Source organism: Bubalus bubalis, chromosome 5 (assembly GCF_019923935.1).
Source record: "Bubalus bubalis isolate 160015118507 breed Murrah chromosome 5, NDDB_SH_1, whole genome shotgun sequence".
NCBI lineage: Eukaryota > Metazoa > Chordata > Mammalia > Artiodactyla > Bovidae > Bubalus > Bubalus bubalis.
Genome location: NC_059161.1, coordinates 73,474,838 through 73,496,183, shown reverse-complemented (window position 1 = coordinate 73,496,183; position 21,346 = coordinate 73,474,838). Strand labels below are relative to the sequence as shown.

The following is a 21,346-nucleotide window of genomic DNA, read 5'->3' as shown; positions in this document are numbered from 1 at the left end:
CAAGGGGAATGTGCAGCTTTATGGCCCTATAATGGATGGCCTGAAAACTCAAATACCTGTTTGTCTTGTGAATTTAGGAAGCTGGCTATACAAAGAGGATTCTAGTCCCCACTGAGCTTGCAGTTACTGGCAGCATCTCTCTTTTCCTTCTCCTCCTCCTTGTTCCCTGGACTTCCCCGATGGCTCAGACGGTAAAGCGTCTGTCTACAATGTGGGAGACCTGGGTTCAATCCCTGGGTCGAGAAGATTCCCTGGAGAAGGAAATGGCAACCCACTCCAGTACTCTTGTCTGGAAAATCCCATGGACGGAGGAGCTTGGTGCAGGCTACTGTCCATGGGGTTGCAAAGAGTCAGGCAGGACTGAACGACTTCATTTTCACTTTCACTTTTCCTCCTTGTTACTTTTTGGTGGACATATACATGGTCCACTTGAATACTTCTAAATTCCCCCAAACCTGTCCACAACTGAATCTAACATATTGTGTTGATTTTTAACTGTGAGTGTGCCAAGCAGGATATTTTTTTCATAACAGATCAATTTAGGGATAACCTTTACTCTCCAATCACACAGAGCTGATTTATGTAACTGTACAGCAAAGCTATTGGCTAAAGACTGAGACTGTGAATATCTAAATATTTTCTAAAGGGTGAGACCTCCTATTTCACTGATAATTATTCAGTTGTCATCTCACTCCTTCAGTGTTGTTCAGTTACTGAGTCATGGCTGAATATTTGCTACCCCCATGGACTGCAGTATGCCAGGTTCCTTTGTCCTCCACTATCTCTGGAGGTTGCTCGAGTTCATGTCCACTGAGTCATTGATGTCCTCTAACCATCTCATACTCAAAAGGAGAAGGTTGTCCCCTTCTCCTCTTGGCCTCAGTCTTTCCCAGCATCAGGGTCATTTCCAATGAGTCACATCTTTTCCAGTGAGTCAGCTCGTTGCATCATGTGGCCAAAGTATTGGAGTGTCATCTTCAGCATCAGTCCTTCTCATGAGTGATTTAAGGTTGATTTCCTTTAGGATTGACTGGTTTGATCTCCTTATTGTCCAAGGGACTCTCAGGAGTTTTTCCAGCACCACAGTTAGAAAGCATCTTGCCTTGCCTTTCCCATTAAGGATTTATTGTACTGAAAGCATATGTTTGCTGGTTTCCAAATAGCAGCACAGTCCTCCTTCCAGGCTCTCCCATTGGTAAACCAGACAACCTGCCTTGCCTTGGCTGGGAGAGACCGAATACTTTATGCTACACTGCTGATACTGCAGAGTGGTCTCATAAGGCCTCTGTGTTTTATACTATGGATGGATAAGTAAGTTCTCCTAAGCTTCTTCCCTAGGGAGTATTCCTGAGTCACTCCACTTCATGACCAAACTTTGTTACAAGGTCCGCTGCCTTTTTGACGGTCTCTCTGACACCACTTAAAAGTTGGTTTAAAGCTCAACATTCAGAAAACGAAGATCATGGCATCCGGTCCCATCACTTCATGGGAAATAGATGGGGAAACAGTGGAAACAGTGTCAGACTTTATTTTTTTGGGCTCCAAAATCACTGCAGATGGTGACTGCAGCCATGAGATTAAAAGATGCTTACTCCTTGGAAGGAAAGTTATGACCAACCTAGATAGCATATTGAAAAGCAGAGACATTACTTTGCCAACAAAGGTTCATCTAGTCAAGGCTATGGTTTTTCCAGTGGTCATGTATGGATGTGAGATTTGGACTGTGAAGAAGGCTGAGCGCCGAAGAATTGATGCTTTTGAACTGTGGTGTCGGAGAAGACTCTTGAGAGTCCCTTGGACTACAAGGAGATCCAACCAGTCCATTCCAAAGGAGATCAGTCCTGGGTGTTCATTGGAAGGACTGATGTTGAAGCTGAAACTCCAATACTTTGGCCACCTGATGCGAAGAGCTGACTCATTGGAAAAGACCCTGATGCTAGGAAGGATTGAGGGCAGGGGGAGAAGGGGATGACAGAGGATGAGATGGTTGGATGGCATCATCGACTCAATGGACATGGGTTTGGGTGGACTCTGAGAATTGATGATGCACAGGGTGGCCTGTCATGCTGCGGTTCATGGAGTCACAACTGAACTGAACTGATGCTGGGAAAGAATGAAGGCAGGAGAAGGGGACGACAGAAGATGAGATTTATGTCAGAGAGTGTTTTGTCTATGTTCTTCTCTAGGTGTTTTATAGTTTCTGGTCTTACATTTAGATCTTTAATCCATTTTGAGTTTAATACTTGCACTTTCAAAATTACACAACCTGAATTTTGCAATGCATTTATAATGGTATTATATTATTTATGTTAGTGTTATATTTATACTAAGGTATATTATTATAGTATATTTTAAGTAAGTAAGGCATATGTTATAAATTTAAGATTTATAAAGCTCAGTAAAGTATGACTTAAATGTAATATTGCTCTGGACAATGTAGATTGCTTCTCATTTCTGAGACATAAAAATATTTCAGAGTAAGAATGATTGGAAAATAGAGACTGCTGAAGTTTTGATCAGCCTCACTCCCATCAAAACAAAGTTATGTTTGTTTCATAAATATTTTTTAACCTATATTTGAGTACCAGACACTCTTCTAGATAATGAAGTTTCAGGTAGGAATAAAACTGATGAGGTAGTAAGATCATAATCCTGGGAGTCATTAGGAACATTAGGAACTCTCTCTTCTTCACTAATCCATGCACTCATTCACAGACTCTTTTATGCATCACAGTTAGAAAAAATTATTTTTCCTATCTGGCAGCCAGAGTACTAGGTCTAGGAATTCAACAGTGAGGAAAGGTAAATTCAGATTTCCCTCTTAAAATCTAAAATCCAATGCAAGAGACATAATTTACACGAATAATCACAAAGTAAATATTTAAAGACATCATATTTAATATGATACAGGAAAATTCATGAAAATATGGGTGACTGCAAGATCAAAGATGGCTTTCTCTAAAAAAAAAAAAAAATGTATTTAGCACAAAAAATGAAGGCTGTCTGGAAAGAAATACTATTAGTTTTAGGGAAAGAGAATTCCAGGCAGCACTACTTGTTTAAAAGCTATAAAGCAGAAAAGAATTTGACACATTTAAGACCTGAGGAAAAAATATCCACAGAGTCTGGAGTGCGAGGAGCAAGGGGAGCAGTCATGATTAAGTAGAGCAGGCTGTGGGGATGTCATGAGGTACGTTGAGTGTTCTCATTTAAGAAATTAAAGCAAATATAATGAAAAACTAAAAGAAAAAAGTGTATATATGTATGTGGAATATCAAAAGGATACAAATGAAGTTATCTACAACACAGAAAAAGAGTCACAGATATAGAAACTTATGGTTAGCAGAGAGTATCTGGGGAGGGATAAATTGGGAGACTGGGATTGACGTATACACTGCTATGTATACAATAGGTATATAATAATATATAATAATAACTATATAAGGACCTACGATATAGCACCAGGAACACTACTCAACAATCTGCAACAATCTGTATGGGAAAAGGATCTTCTAGGAAGAGTGGATATATGTTCAACAGAAGCAGTTTGCTGTACACCTGAAACTAACACAAATTGCAAATCAAATATGTTCCCATATATTGTTTTAAATGCATAGAAAAACCTGGTAAAGATTTCCAAGCAGTACAATTACCTATCAGTGGTCATCAGAAAGGAAGCTCTTCGAGGTTATCTTTTGTGTTTATAATATTGTGCTTTTACAAATTTGTTAAATTTTTGATAAAATGTAGTATATCCATGTCCTTATATTTTAATACTCTAAGAAAATAACAGAAACACTATATTTGAAAAGGGGGTTTACTTGAATATAAAGTTATTTTAGTATTTATTTTAATGAACAATCCCAAAGTAAAATTTTCTACAATAAATGCATTGAAGATTTTCACTCAAGATTAAGTACTGTTGCCCTTGGATCACCCTGCTACCAAAACAGACTTCCTCTTAAGTTTATAAAGAATAGTCTGACAGTCTACAGAATATAATAGGAAAATTAGGTTTCATGTCCTTGTTTGATTTGTTGTTCAGTCTCTCAGTAGTATCTGGCTCTTTGCGACCCCATGGACTGCAGCATGCCAAGCTTCCCCGTCCTTCCATATCTCCCTCAGTTTGTGCAAACTCGTGTTCATTGTGTTGGTAATGCCATCCGACCATCTCATCCTCTTATCGTCCCCTTCTCTACCTGCCTTCAATCTTTCCCAGCATCAGAGTATTTTCCAATGAGTCAGTTCTTCACATCAGATGGCCAAAGTATTGGAGCTTCAGCTTCATATTGAGTCCTTCCAATGAATATTGAGGACTGATTTCCTTTAGGATTAACTGGTTTGATCTCCTTGCAGTCCAAAGGACTCTTAAGAGTCTTGTTGAACACCACAGTTCAAAAGCATCAGTTCTTCGGTGTTCATCTCTCTTTATGGTCCAACTCTCGCATTCGTACATGAGTACTGGAAAAACCATAGCTTTGACTAGACAGACCTTGTCAGCAAAGTAATGTCTCTGCTTTTTAATATGCTGTCTAGGTTGGTCATAGCCTTTTTTTCAAGGAGCAAGCATCTTTTAATTTCAGGGCTGTAGTTACCAACGACAGTGATTTTGGAGCTCGAGATAATAAAATCTGTCATTATTTCTACTTTTTCCCTTCTATTTGACATGAAGTGACAGGACCAGATGCCATGATTTTAGTTTTTTGAATGTTGAGTTTTAAGCCAGCTTTTTTACACTCCTCTTTCATCTTCATCTTTCATTCCTCTTCACTTTCTGCCATTAGGGTACTGTCATCTGCATATCTAAGGTTATTGATATTTCTCTCCACAATCTTGATTCCAGCTGTGCTTCATCCAGCCCAGCATTTCCCATGATGTACTGTGCATAGAAATTAAATAAGTAAGTAAAGCAAAGTCGCTCAGTCGTGTCTGACTCTTTGCGACCCCATGGACTGTAGCCTATCAGGCTCCTCTGTCCATGGGATTTTCCAGGCAAGAGTACTGGAGTGGGTTGCCATTTCCTTCTCCAGGGGATCTTTCTGGCCCAGGGATCGAAACCTGGTCTCCAGCATTAAATAAGCAGGGTGAGGGTGATAATATATAGCTTTGATGTGTTCCTTTTCCAGCTTGGAATAAGTCCATTGTTCCATGTTAGGTTCCAACTGTTATTTCTTAAGCTCCATATGGTTTTCTCAGGAGGCAGATAAGGTCATCTGATCAGTTCAGTTCAGTTCAGTCGCTCAGTCGTGTCCAACTCTTTGCGACCCCATGAATCACAGCACGCCAGGCCTCCCTGTCAATCACCAACTCCCAGAGTTTACTCAGACTCACGTCCATCGAGTCAGTGATACCTTCCAGCCATCTCATCCTCTGTCGTCCCCTTCTGCTCTTGCCCCCAATCCCTCCCAGCATCAGAGTCTTTTCCAATGAGTCAGCTCTTCGTATGAGGTGGCCAAAGTACTGGAGTTTCAGCTTCAGCATCATTCCCTCCAAAGAAATCCCAGGGCTGATCTTCTTCAGAATGGACTGGTGGGATCTCCTTGCAGTCCAAGGGACTCTCAAGAGTCTTCTCCAACACCACAGTTCAAAGGCATCAATTCTTCGGCACTCAGCATTCTTCACAGCCCAACTCTCACATCCATACATGACCACTGGAAAAACCATAGCCTTGACTAGATGGACCTTTGCGGGCAAAGTAATGTCTCTGCTTTTCAATATGCTATCTAGGTTGGTCATAACTTTTCTTCCAAGGAGCAAGCATCTTTTAATTTCATGGCTGCAGTCACCATCTGCAGTGATTTTGGAGCCCCCCAAAATAAAGTCTGACACTGTTTCCACTGTTTCCCCATCTATTTCCCATGAAGTGATGGGACCAGATGCCATGATCTTTGTTTTCTGAATGTTGAGGTTTTTTTTTTTTTTTTTTTTTTTTTTAATGGTCATTCCAAAGTCAGTTTATCTGAAGATGACAAATTATATGAAGTCTATGTTTATCTTTATTTAACTAAATGTTTTTAAAACTTCCTAAGCTCGAATGATATGTCACAAAATAGTGTCAGAAATATGAAGATATAAATTAAAACATTTGGATTATACTGTCAGTTTTAATTTTAATAAAATAGATAATTTCCTACTACATGGAGAGCAAGTCCATCCACTCATTGATAAAATTTTAGAAATATTTCCTATAAAAAGTTTAGTAGTTGATTGGGAATGAATCCATTAGAACATGATTTCTATAGGTACAGTGTTCCCATCCTCACCCCCATTCTTACTAATTTTGAGAAAATTTAAAAATACAGAAAAGTACAAAAAACAAGACAAGATATCCATAAACCACAATCCAGAATTAACCAGTATCTCAATATATTTTCTGCAGTCTTTTTTTTTAAGAGAAATTGATGTTTATGTATAAAACTGAAGTCCCCCTCTAACAGCCCCCTCCCCTACACGCATTCCCTTCCTTTCTCCACTCTTCACGGGCAACACTCCTCAACATAATAAAAGCTATATATGACAAACCCACAGCAAACATTATCCTCAATGGTGAAAAATTGAAAGCATTTCCCCTAAAGTCAGGAACAAGACAAGGGTGCCCACTTTCACCATTACTATTCAACATAGTATTGGAAGTTCTGGCCACAGCAATCAGAGCAGAAAAAGAAATAAAAGGAATCCAAATTGGAAAAAAAGAAGTAAAAATCTCACTGTTTGCAGATGACATGATCCTCTACATAGAAAACCCTAAAGATTCCACCAGAAAATTTCTAGAACTAATCAATGAATATAGTAAAGTTTCAGCATATAAAATCAACACACAGAAATCCCTTGCATTCCTATACACTAATAATGAGAAAATAGAAAGAGAAATTAAGGAAACAGTTCCATTCACCATTGCATCGAAAATAATAAAATACTTAGGAATATACCTACCTAAAGAAACTGCTGCTGCTACTAAGTCACTTCAGTTGTGTCCGACTCTGTGCGACCCCAGAGATGGCAGCCCACTAGTCTCCTCTGTCCCTGGGATTCTCCAGGCAAGAACACAGAGTAGGTTGCCATTTCCTTCTCCAATGCATGAAAGTGAAAAGTGAAAGTGAAGTCGATCAGTCGTGTCCAACTCTTAGTGACCCCATGGACTGCAGCCTACCAGGCTCCTCCGACCATGGGATTTTCCAGGCAAGAGTACTGGAGTGGGGTGCCATTGCCTTTTCTGATCTAAAGAAACTAAAGACCTATATATAGAAAACTATAAAACACTGGTGAAAGAAATCAAAGAGGACACTAATAGATGGAGAAATATACCATGTTCATGTATTGGAAGAATCAATACAGTGAAAATGAGTATACTACCCAAAGCAATTTATAGATTCAATGCAATCCCTATCAAGCTACCAACAGTATTCTTCACAGAGCTAGAAAAAATAATTTCATAATTTGGACGAATACAAAAATACAAAAAAAAAAAATACAAAAAAAAAAAAAAAAAAAAAAAAAAACCTCGAATAGCCAAAGCAATCTTGAGAAAAAAGAATGGAACTGGAGGATTTAACCTGCCTGACTTGAGGCTCTACTACAAAGCCACAGTCATCAAGACAGTATGGTACTGGCACAAAGACAGAAGTATTGATCAATGGAACAAAATAGAAAGCCCAGAGATAAATCCACGCACCTATGGACACCTTATCTTTGACAAAGGAGGCGAGAATATACAATGGATTAAAGACTATCTCTTTAACAAGTGGTGCTGGGAAAGCTGGTCAACCACTTGTAAAAGAATGAAACTAGAACACTTTCTAATACCATACACAAAAATAAACTCAAAATGGATTAAAGATCTAAATGTAAGACCAGAAACTATAAAACTCCTAGAAGAGAACATAGGCAAAACACTCTCCGACATACATCACAGCAGGATCTTCTATGACCCACCTCCCAGAATATTGGAAATAAAAGCAAAAATAAACAAATGGGACCTAATTAAACTTAAAAGCTTCTGCACAACAAAGGAAACTATAAGCAAGGTGAAAAGACAGCCTTCAGAATGGGAGAAAATAACATCAAGAGGCTTTTTAGTTACTCTTCACTTTCTGCCATAAGGGTGGTGCCATCTACATATCTGAGGTTATTGATATTTCTCCCGGCAATCTTGATTCCAGCTTGTGTTTCTTCCAGCCCAGCATTTCTCATGATATACTCTGCATATAAGTTAAGTAAACAGGGTGACAATATACAGCCTTGACGTACTCCTTTTCCTATTTGGAACCAGTTTGTTGTTCCATGTCCAGTTCTAACTGTTGCTTCCTGACCTGCATATAGGCTTCTTAAGAGGCAGGTCAAGTGGTCTGGTATTCCCATCTCTTTCAGAATTTTCCACAGTTTATTGTGATCCACACAGTCAAAGGCTTTGGCATAGTCAATAAAGCAGAAATAGATGTTTTTCTGGAGCTGTCTTTCTTTTTTGATGATCCAGCGCATGTTGGCAATTTGATCTCTGCTTCCTCTGCCTTTTCTAAAACCAGCTTGAACATCTGAAAGTTCACGGTTCACGTATTGCTGAAGCCTGGCTTGGAGAATTTTGAGCATTACTTTACTAGCGTGTGAGATGAGTGCAATTATGCAGTAATTTGAGCATTCTTTGGCATCCTTTATCAGTAATTTTTGCTCCTCTTTTCTCATATCTTTCTAATTCTTCCTCAGTATGTTGTAGTTTTCCTTGTCCACCAGGACCTGTCCAGACTAGAGGTGTTTACAGGACGGGATTCCTAAAGTGTCACTTTTCTTGCTTGGGAGTCAGTCAACCGATTTCCCTTGGCTACTTTACTCCCCTCCCTACTGTGCCCTTTCAAATGCATAATAGCTGCTTCTTTAGGACAACATACATCAGTTAAAAGTCTCTCAATCTCTTTGAATAGGTTCTCCTGTTGCTGTTTTAAATTGTCTTTCTTTCTGTATTGCAATATGAGCATGTAAAGTCAAATAAGCATATGTAGAATCAGTGTAGATATTTACTTGTTGTCCTTTGCTTATTTCTAGGGCTCCGGTCAAAGCAACAAGCTCAGCCAACTGGGCACTTGTACCAGGGAGAAGAGACTTCCTAAAACCTGTTCAGATATATTGCAACATGAGCGTATAAAGTCAAAGAAGCATACTTAGAATCAGTGTAGATATTTACTTGCTTCCCTTTGCTTAACTCTAGGGCTTGGGTCAAAGCAACAAGCTCAGCCAATTGGGTACTTTTATCAGGGGAAAGAGACTTTGTCTCTAAAACCTGTTCAGATATAACCACAGTACAACCTGTTTTCTGCTTCCCATTCCTAACAAAAGAACTGCCATCTGTAAATGTATCCATGTCAGAATTGTCTAATTGGGATATTCATTAAATCTTCCCGAGCTGTGTAGTTAGAAATTGGTTGGGAACAGTCTCGTCCAGGGGTTTCATCTTCTTTTTCAGGAAGTTTGAAAGTGGCAGGATTTAAGTTTCTACAAACTTAGAGCTTAGTTATTGATCCTTCTAACACAATGACTAATATTTAAGAAGCCAACTGTCTGTTATCCATTAACTTTAGAGTTTAAGATTCCACTCACATTATGAGACATCAGTACAGTAAGATTTTGCCCATTAGTAAACTTAGAGCTTCAGACACTAACAAAGCAATAACAGCAATTACTCTTAAACAATGTGGCCAGCCCCTGGACAACTACATCTAACTCTCTACTTAGGTAAGCTAAAGGTTGCTGGTGAGGGCTTTGGGGTTGTGTCATCACTCCCAAGGCCATACCTTTCTTTTTGGTAACATAAATTAAACTCTGGTCCCATGGGAAGGCTTAAAGCAGGAGCCTGCAGGAGAGCACTTTGAAGAGACTTAAAAGACATTTGAGTCTCTGGGGACCAAACCAGCCTGTGGGTTTTGGCCTGCTGAGTCTCAGTTATACATTTAGATAAAGGCTGGGCATGTTCCCCATAACCCGGAATCCAAATGAGGCAGTAACTTGTGATACCCAAGAATCCTTTCACTTGTCTCAAACTCATAGTTAGGGGATGATTTAGTATAAGTTTAATTCTCTCGGGACCTATGGCCCTTCCCTTCTGATATGATTAGGCCCAGATATTAAACAGATTGTTAACAGAGTTGAGCCTTTTCCCTTGATGCCTTATAATCACAGCTGGTGAGAAAATTTAAGAAATCTTTTGAGGTTTGTGAGCAAGCTTCCTCTGTCTCAGCACAGTGCAGAATATCATCTACAAATTGTAGCACCACTGCCTTTGGGCTATTCAAGTTTTGTAGGCTCTGTGATAGGCTCTGCCCAAATAAGTGAGGGTGATCACAAAACCCTTGAGGCAAAACTGTTCAGGTTAACTGAGAAGATTTCTGGGTAGGATCCTTAAAGGCAAATGACAATGTCCTTTCCTCCAACAATGGTATAGTAAAGAAAGCAGGTTTCAAATCAGTAACTGAAAAATATTTGGCTTGTTCAGGAATTTCAAACAATAAAGTATAAGGATTAGGCACCACAGGGTATAAAGGAACCACAGCCTCATTTATTATTTGTAAGTCTTGAACTAGTCTTCATTTATTATTTGATTTTTTACACCCAAAATAGGACTGTGGCATGGACTGTTAAAGGGAATTGATAGCTTCTGTTCCTTTAAATTTTCAATGATGAGTTTTAAACCTTTCTTAACATTGGGCTTTAGTGGATACTGCTTTTGATGTGGAAATGGGTGAGGGTCTTTAAGCTTAATAATGACAGGAAAAACATTTTGTGCTCAACCCATCTTTTTCCATCAGCCCACACTCTAGAATTTACATTTTGTTTAGTTAATGGGAGAGAAAGAGCAGTCTCCACATTCATTAAAACAGAGACCTGGACCTTGCTCAGTATATCCCTCCCCAGAAGGGGTGAGGGAGACTCAGGAACAATCAGAAACTCATGAGAAAACAGCACAGAGTCCCAGCTGCTGCTTAAAGGATGACTGGGATAATACTATTTGGCTCATCCAGACAGTTCCATTACAGCAGTGGATCAGGAGGAAAGTGGACCGGGGCTTCAGTGAACACAGAGAAAGTTGCCCCAGTGTTGAAAAGAAAATCAACCGATTGCCCACCCCCACTCCCCACAGTTATTAATACTGTGTTCCTCAGGTGTTATTAGGATGGGTGCTTCTGTGGGGACCCCCAGGCACCTTCAGTTCTGATTATCCTGAGAGTTAAACCCCTCAGGTGTATGTCTTTTGGAGCAGTTTCTCCTCATGTGTGGTACTTTATAGCCTGGACAGGGGACTGAGGGTGCTCAAACATCTGAGAAAAACCTTGTGTGAGATGCCCCTCCTTTTCACAGTAATTGCAAGTCTGTCCCTTTAACCTGGGTTCCTCTGGGCATTTTTCTCTCAGTCTGATTCATAGCAGTTTTCACTGCCATCACTAGGGTCTCAGCCTTTGGTTCTTTTCTGTTTTTGTTTCTCCTCTTCATATTCTCTGCTTTAATAATCTGTCTGAGTCAGCTGCAACAGTTTTTCTAAAGATTGATTCGGTCCAAATGCCTGTTTTTGTAATTTACGGTCAATATCTGGAGCTGACTGTGTGAGGAATTTATCTTTTAAGATCTTCTCTCCCTCTGCACTCTCAAGAGAAATATTAGTGAACTTTTGAAGGCCTTCCTGAAGTCTTTCTAGAATCTGCCAGGGACTTACTTCTCTCCTTGTTTTGTCAGCCAACTTAGCACAATTTAGAGGCTTAGTTTGGGCTCTTTTAAGCCATTCAATAATGCAATTGACAAAGTGGGTCTGCTCTCATCTCTCTTCCTTTTTGTGATAATGTTAGTCTGGCTCTGTTATGGTGACTGCTTGGCCCCCAGTAGGAAGGAGAGCTGTTTTGTGCTCCTTCTTTCCTCTTGCCTCACATTCAAGCCATTCATCTCCAAAAGTAGTAGCTTCCCCAAAACTCGAGCTCTTGAGTCAGGAGTCAGTGTCTGTCTGAAGACATACATTGCATCACTCAAAGTAAGTTCATAAAGTAAAGTTAGTCTCGTAAAGGCTTCTGGATCCTCTAGATAGTCTATCAGATCTCTCTTTATCTCTTGTACCTCTGGGTAAGAAAAAGGCTTTAAAAATTTTATGGATGGGTTATTTTTCCCGTTGGGGGCCTCCTGAAGAGGCAGTAACTTGTGTGGCTGTTCCTCAGCCTCTCTAACTACCCTTGCATACATTCCCAGGAATAGATTAGAGAAATCTGTTTTCTCTCATCCTCATCCTGTATCTCATCCTCTGTCTCATCTTTTCTATCTTGTATTTTACCTGTAGTTTTGGTTGTCTGAGACTTCTCTAATTTGACTATCTGAGTTCCTGTTGAAACCAGTGTAGTCTAAGGCTGTATTGGAACTGGGTTTGTTTGAACTTCTCTGGAGACTGAGGCAACGCTTCTTGAAGGTATGCCTTGACCCTCAGCTTCCTCAGTTGGGAGCCCCAGATGCAGGGGCAGAGTAAGAGGATAGGAGGAAGCTGAAGGCTTTACACCCAAATCTGTGTCCGTAGGACACAAGTCTGGCATATCTTGCAGAAAGAAAAAGACAACACATATGGCACTTCTACCATTTCCCTTGTTTTCTACAGAACTGGTCTAGTGGTAAAGTTCACTTCAGTTCAGTGGCTCAGTCGTGTCCGACTCTTTGCGATGCCATGGACTGCAGCACACCTAGTGGTTAAACAATATCATAATTAAGAGACCCTTTAAGTGGCCATTGTTTGTCACCCTCCAATGGATATTATGGACATGCAGGTTTGCAAAAGAAAGTCAGATGTGTCTACTTGAAGCTCTGGGAATCAAACTTACCCCAGTTTTTTAGGACACAATCCAAGGGTATCGTTTTGGAACTTTGAGTAGCTCCCATCTGTAAGAGAAAAAAAATGTGACGTTCAGCACCCCCCCTTTTTTTTTCCACCAGAGGTGTCCCTCCCTGCTCTAGATGGGGTGGAGACAGACCTTACACTGAAGCTTTCCTTCCCTGGTTGGACTTAGCCTGTTCCCTTACCGATGCAGGTGCCTTATTTGTTCCCTTCAGCACTTGTTCTACCATCAAGGTGGGGTGGAGATGCACCAGGGGGTAGACCTGACGACATCCCAAATTGATTTCTGGTTACTTACCACCAAAATCTTTGTTTGATTTGCTCTTTTCCTCTGATGCCACCTGGGGTGTAACAGAGTAGTTTCCCAGAAAGTTTCCCAAGCTAGGACTACTAGCAGAATCATCTATCTTCCATGTGCCCATGCACATTCTTGAGTATAGTCCTGACTGGAGTAGAAGCAGTGAGTCATCACCCCATTAGTAAGCCACTGGAGAGCTTTATCTAGTCCAATAAGAGCTAGAACTATCAAAGGAAGAATCCCACTGTACTTCCAAACTGGGATTCCTGACCTATGTTCTTAGAAACCTCATGCTCAGCAGCAGCATTTCCATACATTTTGTTTGGAGGCACAGCTGTGACAAGGATTCACTTTTGGGACTCTGACCCCATGTGGAAGTAGCTAAGAGAGACACTGCTGAAGCTAGAGTTCCACCGAGTTCCCAAACATGCTTCTAGAGCTAGAGTTCCACTTCATTCCTGTTAGGTAGGTAGAATAGGGAAAAGGAGTCCAAAATGGCAGTGGCTAAAAGACAAGGAAGGTCAAAGGAAGGTCTGAGGACCAGAGTGAAGACTTCGAGCAGAACAAACAGCACTCCTGGCTAAGCCCTATTTGCATAGGGCAGGCCCAGGTCGAGGAAAAACATATAAAAGGAGGAGCCAAAGCGCTTTCTCATGGACTCTCTCTCCCGTGTGCTTGCGCTCTTTTCTTCCTCTCTCTCTCTCTCTTTCTCTCTCTCCTGCTATCTTCTAAATAAAATGGAGCTGTAACACTGATTTGCTAGTTTGTCCAAGACCCGAGAGCGGTGATGCGCTGAGGGCTTTAATGTCCGTTGCTCCAAATCTTTGTTGTGACGAGACAAAGAACCGAGGAACATACACTTGCGTGACATCTATGGTGCCATGACTCAGATATGAGCTGGCTGAAACAACCTCTGTGTGGAAGAGGCCAAGCACAGCAGGAGCCCAGCTCAGCGAAGCTCCCGCACTAGAAGCAGAAGGCAAAGAAACCCAGTGCAGGGGAAGGCCCATAGTGCTGGAAGCCGGGACAGCGAAAAACGAACTCAGCAGAAAGCTCACGCGGCCCAGTTTCAGATTCCAGAAGACCTCCGGTTAAGGTAAGAGGTCCTCACTCCTATGGCTGAAGGGACCTTTACAATCTCTCATTTCTTGTGTCCTCAAACCTCCTGCAAACAGGTGGGTGGCAGGGGCACAATTGAGGGACTCTGGAGAGGCTACTCCTCAGTATGTCCCAAAGGCGCTATCTGCTGAGCCCCAGTAGCTGTTACCCAAGCCGGTGGGGGTTCTTCTGTCCTTTCTCTTCTCTTTGCCAGAGATCAGACCAATGAAACTGTGAGCACTGGTCAGATATTTAGCAATTTTTCCAGTGGGCAATGAAGGGGATTCCTTGGCACGTTTTCCCCACTGCTTTTTCCTCCTGTCCTTCAGCTCTTTCCCGGTACTCAAGCCCAGCCAAATCTAATGAAACTCAGGCTCTGATGTCTCATTGCAAAAATTCATTGACAGACAAAGTGATAAGAGGTAGATTTGTTAGGATCCAGAGAGAAGCCACCCTTCAGGGTGTGAACCATTGCTGTGGGCAAGGGCTGCGGCCATGGTATTAGGCCTGGCTAGGTTTTGTGACGGGATGGAATTCATATGCTAATGAGTGAGAGGATCATCCCAGCCATTGGGGAACCACCCACTCCTCCCTCTTTTGACCTTGTGCCTTGGAGCTGTCCTGCCACCTCTGGATGTGTCTGTTGGCTTATAGATTGGGGATTAAGGTTTACTTGAATTTGATTTGTCATCTTGAACCCAACTGATTTTAATTGGTTTACATTATAGCCTTGTGCTATGTCATTCTTTCAAAGGTTGTGCTCTGCCCCTTCCCTCCTGTTTCATGCTCTTTTCCTGAGCCCCATCCAGACCCACAAGGCTGCCTCTACAATCTTCTGGAGAGACAACCAGAAAATAGTTGGCCTTGGGAGGGAAATACTCTATAATATTCAACCCCTTAATCCTACCCAATACTGGTCACACTGGAGATCTTGGGGACGCCCAAACTCCAGTCCAGGGAGTCCCAGGAGGTCATCACGCCTTGACCTGCCTAGAGATCGGTCTTTGAAAGGTTGTCATGCCTCAACCTGTTCGGGGATCCTTTAGTCCCAGGGGTCCCAGGAGGTCATCACGCCTCAACCTGCCCAGGGACCCAATCCTCGGGAGGCCGTCATGCCTCGACCTGCCCGGGAATTCGATCTCTAGGAGGCTGTCACGCCTCAGCCTGCCTGGGGATCTGCACCTTGACTCGGGGACACCTGGCTCTCAGGTTGCAACAGTTCTGGGTAGGATAAGCTTCAGAAAGACTCACCCTTAAGGAAATCAAAAGAGGTCTTTTTCTTTTCTCCCTGTCATGACTGTCTTTCAGATGGGAAATAACCAATCCACTTCCCAGCAGACGCCCTTGAAATGTATCCTTGATAACTGGAAGCTGTTCATCCCTCTAGCTCTAAGGAGAAGTCATTTGAAATTCTTTTGTGCCACCGCATGGCCACAGTATCTACTGAGGGACGAGGAACACTGGCCTGAGGATGGAACTTTAAATTACAATACCATCCTGCAATTAGAATTATTCTGCAAAAGACAAGGGAAATGGACAAAGATCCCCTATGTCCAAATTTTCTTCTGACTAAGAGATATGAAGGAACTCTGTCTTAAGTATGGGATTGTAGTACGCCCTAAAAGTGAGCCCACTAGGCAAATAGTGTTAGGCACAGGCAACCAAGAAAAGGAACCCCCTCGTGAAGGCTCACCTGCCACAGGTCCCGAGTTGCCTGATGCTCCTTCCTCATACCCAAACGTGCCCCCATATCCGGGAGCACCTCCTCCACAAAAGCCAGCTGGAGTATGTCGCTTAGTTGAAACTGGAGGAGAATTTGGACCAACCCGGGTCCATAAGCCCTTCTCCCTCTTAGAACTAAGGCAGATCAAACAAGACCTGGGAACCTATACAGATGAACTGGCCAAATATATAGATACATTCCAACATATTACCTTGGCCTTTGACTTGACATGGAAAGACATCATGGTCATATTTAGTCAAACTTTATCTGATCCTGAACATACCAGGGTCTTAAAGGAAGCCCGGAGGTATGCAACAGGGCTCCACATGTCCAGTGATAGATACCCAGTAGAGGAAACTGCAGTCCCCTCCTCCGATCCTAATTAGAATTATAATGACCCTGAGCACATCTGGGAAAGAGATCATTTTCTAATCTGTGTGAAGGCAGGACTGAAAGCAGCCCAACAAAAAGTAATTAGCTATGCCCTGGTCTCAGCAATAACTCAGGAGCCCAATGAGAACCCCATTGCCTTTCTCAAGAGGCTAAAAGAGGTACTCCAAAAGTTTACCAACCTGGACTTAGACTCTTACGAGGGATGGGTGATTTTAAAGGACAAATTCCTGTCCCAATGTGCATCAGATATCAATTAAGTTACAGCAGCTACAACAGCAGGACCTTGCTGCCTCTTTAGATGAGATGGTCCAGACAGCCACCAATACCTTTTATAACAGAGAACAGGAGAAGGAGGCCAAGGCCCAGGAGAAGGAGAGAAAGAAAGAGACAAGGCATGCCCAGATATTGGCCGCCCTCCAGAGAAGCCCTATGGCAAACCCCGAGTCCTTGAGGACAAGGCACGAGACAGATGCCTGATCTGTAGACAGGCGGGGCACTGGGTCAAAGAGTGTCCAAACCATGACAAGTCTTCTAGAATGGCTTGCCACAAATGCCATCAACTGGGACATTGGGCGGCACTCTGCCCTCGGGACCCAAGAGTCTCAAGGTCAAGCTCCAAGCCTACCCTCACGATGGTTCAAGAGGACTGAAGCGGCCCGCTCCAGCCAGCCCGCCTGTCACAGATAACCATCACGGAGCTGGAGCCAAGGGTGCAACAGGATGTGGCAGGTAGGTCCGATAATTTCTTGGTTGACACAGGGGCTACCTACTCTGTCTTGATCTCCTACTCCGGAGCCTTCTCCTCCCAAACCTGTACCATTTTGGGTGCTACAGGAAAAGCAACTACTAAAAGATTCACCCAAGCACTTCTTTGTTGCTGGGATGGACAAATATTTCCCCACCAGTTTCTGGTGGTCCCTGAGTGTCCTACCCCCTTATTGGGAAGAGATATACTCACTAAACGGGGCCACCCTTGTGATGGGAAGTTTTTCAGCCCCTAGAGCTCTACAGCTCCTGGTTACTACTGAAGAACCCATTACACCTTCAATAGAGAGGGACCAAAAACTATGGGAAGACAAAATTAACCCCCAGGTGTGGGACCAGGGGATTCCTGGACGAGCCAACCAAGCTGAACTGGTCATCATTGTCCTCCGAGATCCCACTCGGTTTCCTAACCGGAAACAATATCCTCTCAAAAGAGAGGCTCGGGAGGGACTACAGCCTTTAATAAATAAATTCCTTGCTTTTGGGCTATTGGTCCCCACCAGTTCACCATGTAACACCCCAATCCTCTCAGTAAAGAAAAAAGACAGAACCTGGCAAATGGTTCAAGATCTCTGGATTATAAATGAAGCTGTAGTCCCCCTCCATCCCACAGTACCCAATCCCTATGTAATCTTGGGAGAAATCCCACCCAGTGCCAAGTGGTTTACAGTCTTGGATCTCAAAGATGCATTTTTTTGCATACCACTGGCTAAAGAATCCCAATACCTTTTTGCCTTTGAGTGGGAAGCCCCATGAGAAAAACACCAACAGATGACTTGGACAGTATTACCTCAGGGGTTCAGAGATAGCCCCCACCTGTTTGGACAGGCCCTTAGCCAGGACCTCCTAGATCTGGACCTGGGACCTAATGGGAAAATATTACAATACGTAGATGAACTACTAATCTGCTCTCCGGATGAGAAAAGTGCCCAACAACATGCAATTCAGGTTCTAAACTTCTTGGCAGAAAGGGGATATAAAGTCTCCCGTGCTAAGGCACAGATGGTCGAGACAAAGGTCACTTACCTGGGAGTTCAGATTACACACGGGTCCAGGAGGCTGTCCTCTGATCGGATACAAGGAATCCTCCAGTTGCCCTCCCCCATGACTCGAAAACAATCGCGAGCTTTCCTGGGGCTAACTGCTTATTGTAGAATCTGGATACCCAATTATGGTCTAATTGCCCAACCTTTATATGAAAGCTTAAAGGGACGAGATTATTCAATCCCACTGATGTGGGGAACTCCTCAAAAGAAGGCAGAGGCTACACTAAAAGAGGCCTTAACTCAGGCACCTGCCTTGAGGTTGCCAGACCCAGAAAAAGCATTCCAACTTTATGTCCATGAAAGAGAGGGAATAGCCTTCGGAGTGTTAACTCAAAGGTTGGGGTCTGAGCCCCAGCCTGTAGCTTACTTATCCAAGAGGCTCCAGAGGTTGACCCCCCTGCCTTTGAAATCTTGCAGCTATTGCAATCATGATAGAAGATGCTTTAAAACTCTCCTTTGGAGGCAAACTAACTATTTTTACCAGCCACCAAGTAAAACAACTCCTAAATGGGAGAGGCCATTTATGGATGTCTGATCAAAGAATCCTCAGATATCAAGTAATGCTGATGGAAAATCCAGGCCTCACTATATCCCCTTGTGAGGTTCTTAACCCAGCCACTCTTCTACCTATCCCCGAGGGCTCTCTCCTGTTTCCCTCTTGTCTAGAAACCTTGGACCACTGGACAAAACCCCAAGAGGGATTGTCAGAAGATCCTCTGACCAATCCTGAGGAAATCTGGTACACTGATGGAAGCAGCTTTGTCTTGGATGGAAAAAGAAGAGCTGGGTATGCAGTAGTCTCAAATTTTGAGACCATAGAGGCTAAGCCTCTGCCACCAGGTACTTCAGCCCAATTAGCTGAACTCATAGCTCTGACTCGAGCTTTAGAGCCGGGAAAAGGAAAAATAGCCATTTACACTGACTCCAAGTATACCTTTCTGGTGCTACATGCATATGTGACTGTTTGGAAAGAAAGGGGCCACTTGACCACCCGAGGGTCCCCAATCAAATATGGTGATCAGATTCTTCAACTCTGGGAGGCAGTCCATCTGCCCACTGAGGTTTCAGTCTCCCACTGTAAAGGACACCAAAAAGGGAACACGGAAGTGGCACAAGGGAACCAAGCAGCTGATCAGGCAGCTAGGAGAGCAACATTACAGAGCCATAACCTAATAGGGATTGCCACCTTAGTTCCACAGACTAATTTGCCGGAAACTCCTTCATATACTGAAGGTGAGATTCTTAAAGCTAAGAGCGAGGGCTTTCAAGAAGATCATATGGGGGTGATCCCATATGGGAGGGACTCCTTATTCTGCCTGAAAACCTCCAATGGAAGTTGGTTAACTCCTTACATGCCACTACTCATTTAGGAGAAAAGATCCTCCAAAGATTACTAGAAAGGTCCTTCAGAGGAACAGGCCTCCAAACAACATAAGACAGGTGGTCTCCTCTTGTCCCACTTGCCAGTTAAACAACCCCCAAGGAGCTCGAAGACCCCAGCTGACCCAGCCCATCCAACGACGTGGGGCCTACCCAGGAGAGGACTGGCAGATGGACTTCACCCAGATGCCAGCTTCTCAAGGGTATAAATACTTATTAGTTATGATAGATACATTCACAGGATGGATTGAAGGCTTTCCCACCTGGACTGAGAAGGCTGAAGGCTGAGGAGGTGGTAACAAAAACTTGTCCATGAAATCATTCCAAGATTTGGTCTGCCCAGGTCATTACAAAGTGACAATGGGACATCATTTACTTCTAATGGCACCCAAGGAGTCTTGAAAGCATTGGGCATTACTTATTATCTCCATTGTGCCTGGAGGCCTCAATCTTCAGGAAAAGTAGAAAGAGACAATTAGTTCTTAAAATCAGCGATAAAAAAGATATCCCAGGAGACCTCCCTGGGATGGAAGGAGGCTTTACCAATAGCTCTCCTCCACACTCGCATTGCCCCTAAGGAACAGGTTGGTCGTAGTCCTTATGAGATGCTATATGGGAGACCTTTTGTTTATGTCAATGACCTCTTCCTAGATCCAGAGGTTCAGACCCTCCAGTCTTAAACAATAGCCATTGGGCAATTCCAACAGGATATACACTTGTGGGGTATGAACCAGGACCCAAAAGATTCTAAAGAGTAACCACTATATTCTCCAGGGACTCAAGTCCTAATTAAAGTCTGGAAAGATGGGTCCCCAAAGGCTCAACTCCAGCCCACATGGAAGGGCCCCTACCCTGTAATACTTTCTACCCCCACAGCAGTCAAGGTACCAGGACATGACTCCTGGATTCATGAGTCAAGCCGTGGAAGAAAACAGAAGAGGACACTCAATACACCTGTGAGCCCCTGGGAGATCTCAGATACCTATTCAGGACTACCAATGAGTGCCATTCTAATGAACACCCCCACAATCTGGTTTCTGGGAATAAGATTTCACAGGATAACTCTAAAGAGCCAACACAGCTTGACAGAGACTGTACTCAAAAACAGACAGGAGATAGATCTTCTGATCCCTGAACAAGGAGGGACTTGAGCCATCCTGGCCATGTGAATTTAAAATTGACCAATGTCCCTACTAGTCCTTGTTATGCTATATTGATGATGCCTATGATTATTCCATGTACTGTCAATTGTCTAACCTGTTTTGTCTCTGCCCAGGTCAACCAGCTACAACATGCAGTGCCAGTTCAACAAAGATATAAAACTACAGCTGACTACAGAAAATATCACACACCCTTGGACACCACTATAAGGACTCTGAGGATTGAGACTAGCAAGAGGGGGAGGCCCAATACCCCTCGCCACCCCAGTTCAGCAGGAAGTAGCCAGAAAGACCTCGACGCCCCTATTCCCAAAGAATTGGGCCTCCCATCTCTTGAGGGGGGAATGTTAGGTAGGTAGAATAGGGAAAAGGAGTCCAAAATGGCGGTGGCTAAAAGACAAGGAAGGTCAAAGAAATTTCTGAGGACCAGAGTGAAGACTTCAGGCAGAACAAACAGCACTCCTGGCTAAGCCCAATTTGCATAGGGCAGGCCCAGGTGGAGGAAAAAAACATATAAAAGGAGGAGCCAAAGCGCTTTCTCACGGACTCTCTCACCCGCGTGCTTGCGCTCTTTTCTTTCTCTCTCTCTCTTTCTCTCTCTCTCTCCTGCTATCTTCTAAATAAAATGTAGCTGTA

General features: G+C 43.0%; 2 long non-coding RNA genes across 2 annotated transcripts; one reads left to right on the top strand and one right to left on the bottom strand.

Moving 5' to 3' along the window:
- Nucleotides 1–12,304: 12,304 nt before the first annotated feature.
- LOC123333736 lies at nucleotides 12,305–13,693 on the bottom strand. Its single transcript, XR_006551226.2, has 2 exons — nucleotides 13,146–13,693; nucleotides 12,305–12,891 (listed from the first exon to the last, which is right to left on the bottom strand). It is a non-coding gene; the product is annotated as an uncharacterized LOC123333736 (long non-coding RNA).
- A 299-nt stretch (nucleotides 13,694–13,992) lies between these two features.
- LOC123333735 lies at nucleotides 13,993–16,436 on the top strand. Its single transcript, XR_006551225.2, has 2 exons — nucleotides 13,993–14,241; nucleotides 15,552–16,436. It is a non-coding gene; the product is annotated as an uncharacterized LOC123333735 (long non-coding RNA).
- The last annotated feature ends 4,910 nt before the right edge of the window (nucleotides 16,437–21,346 follow it).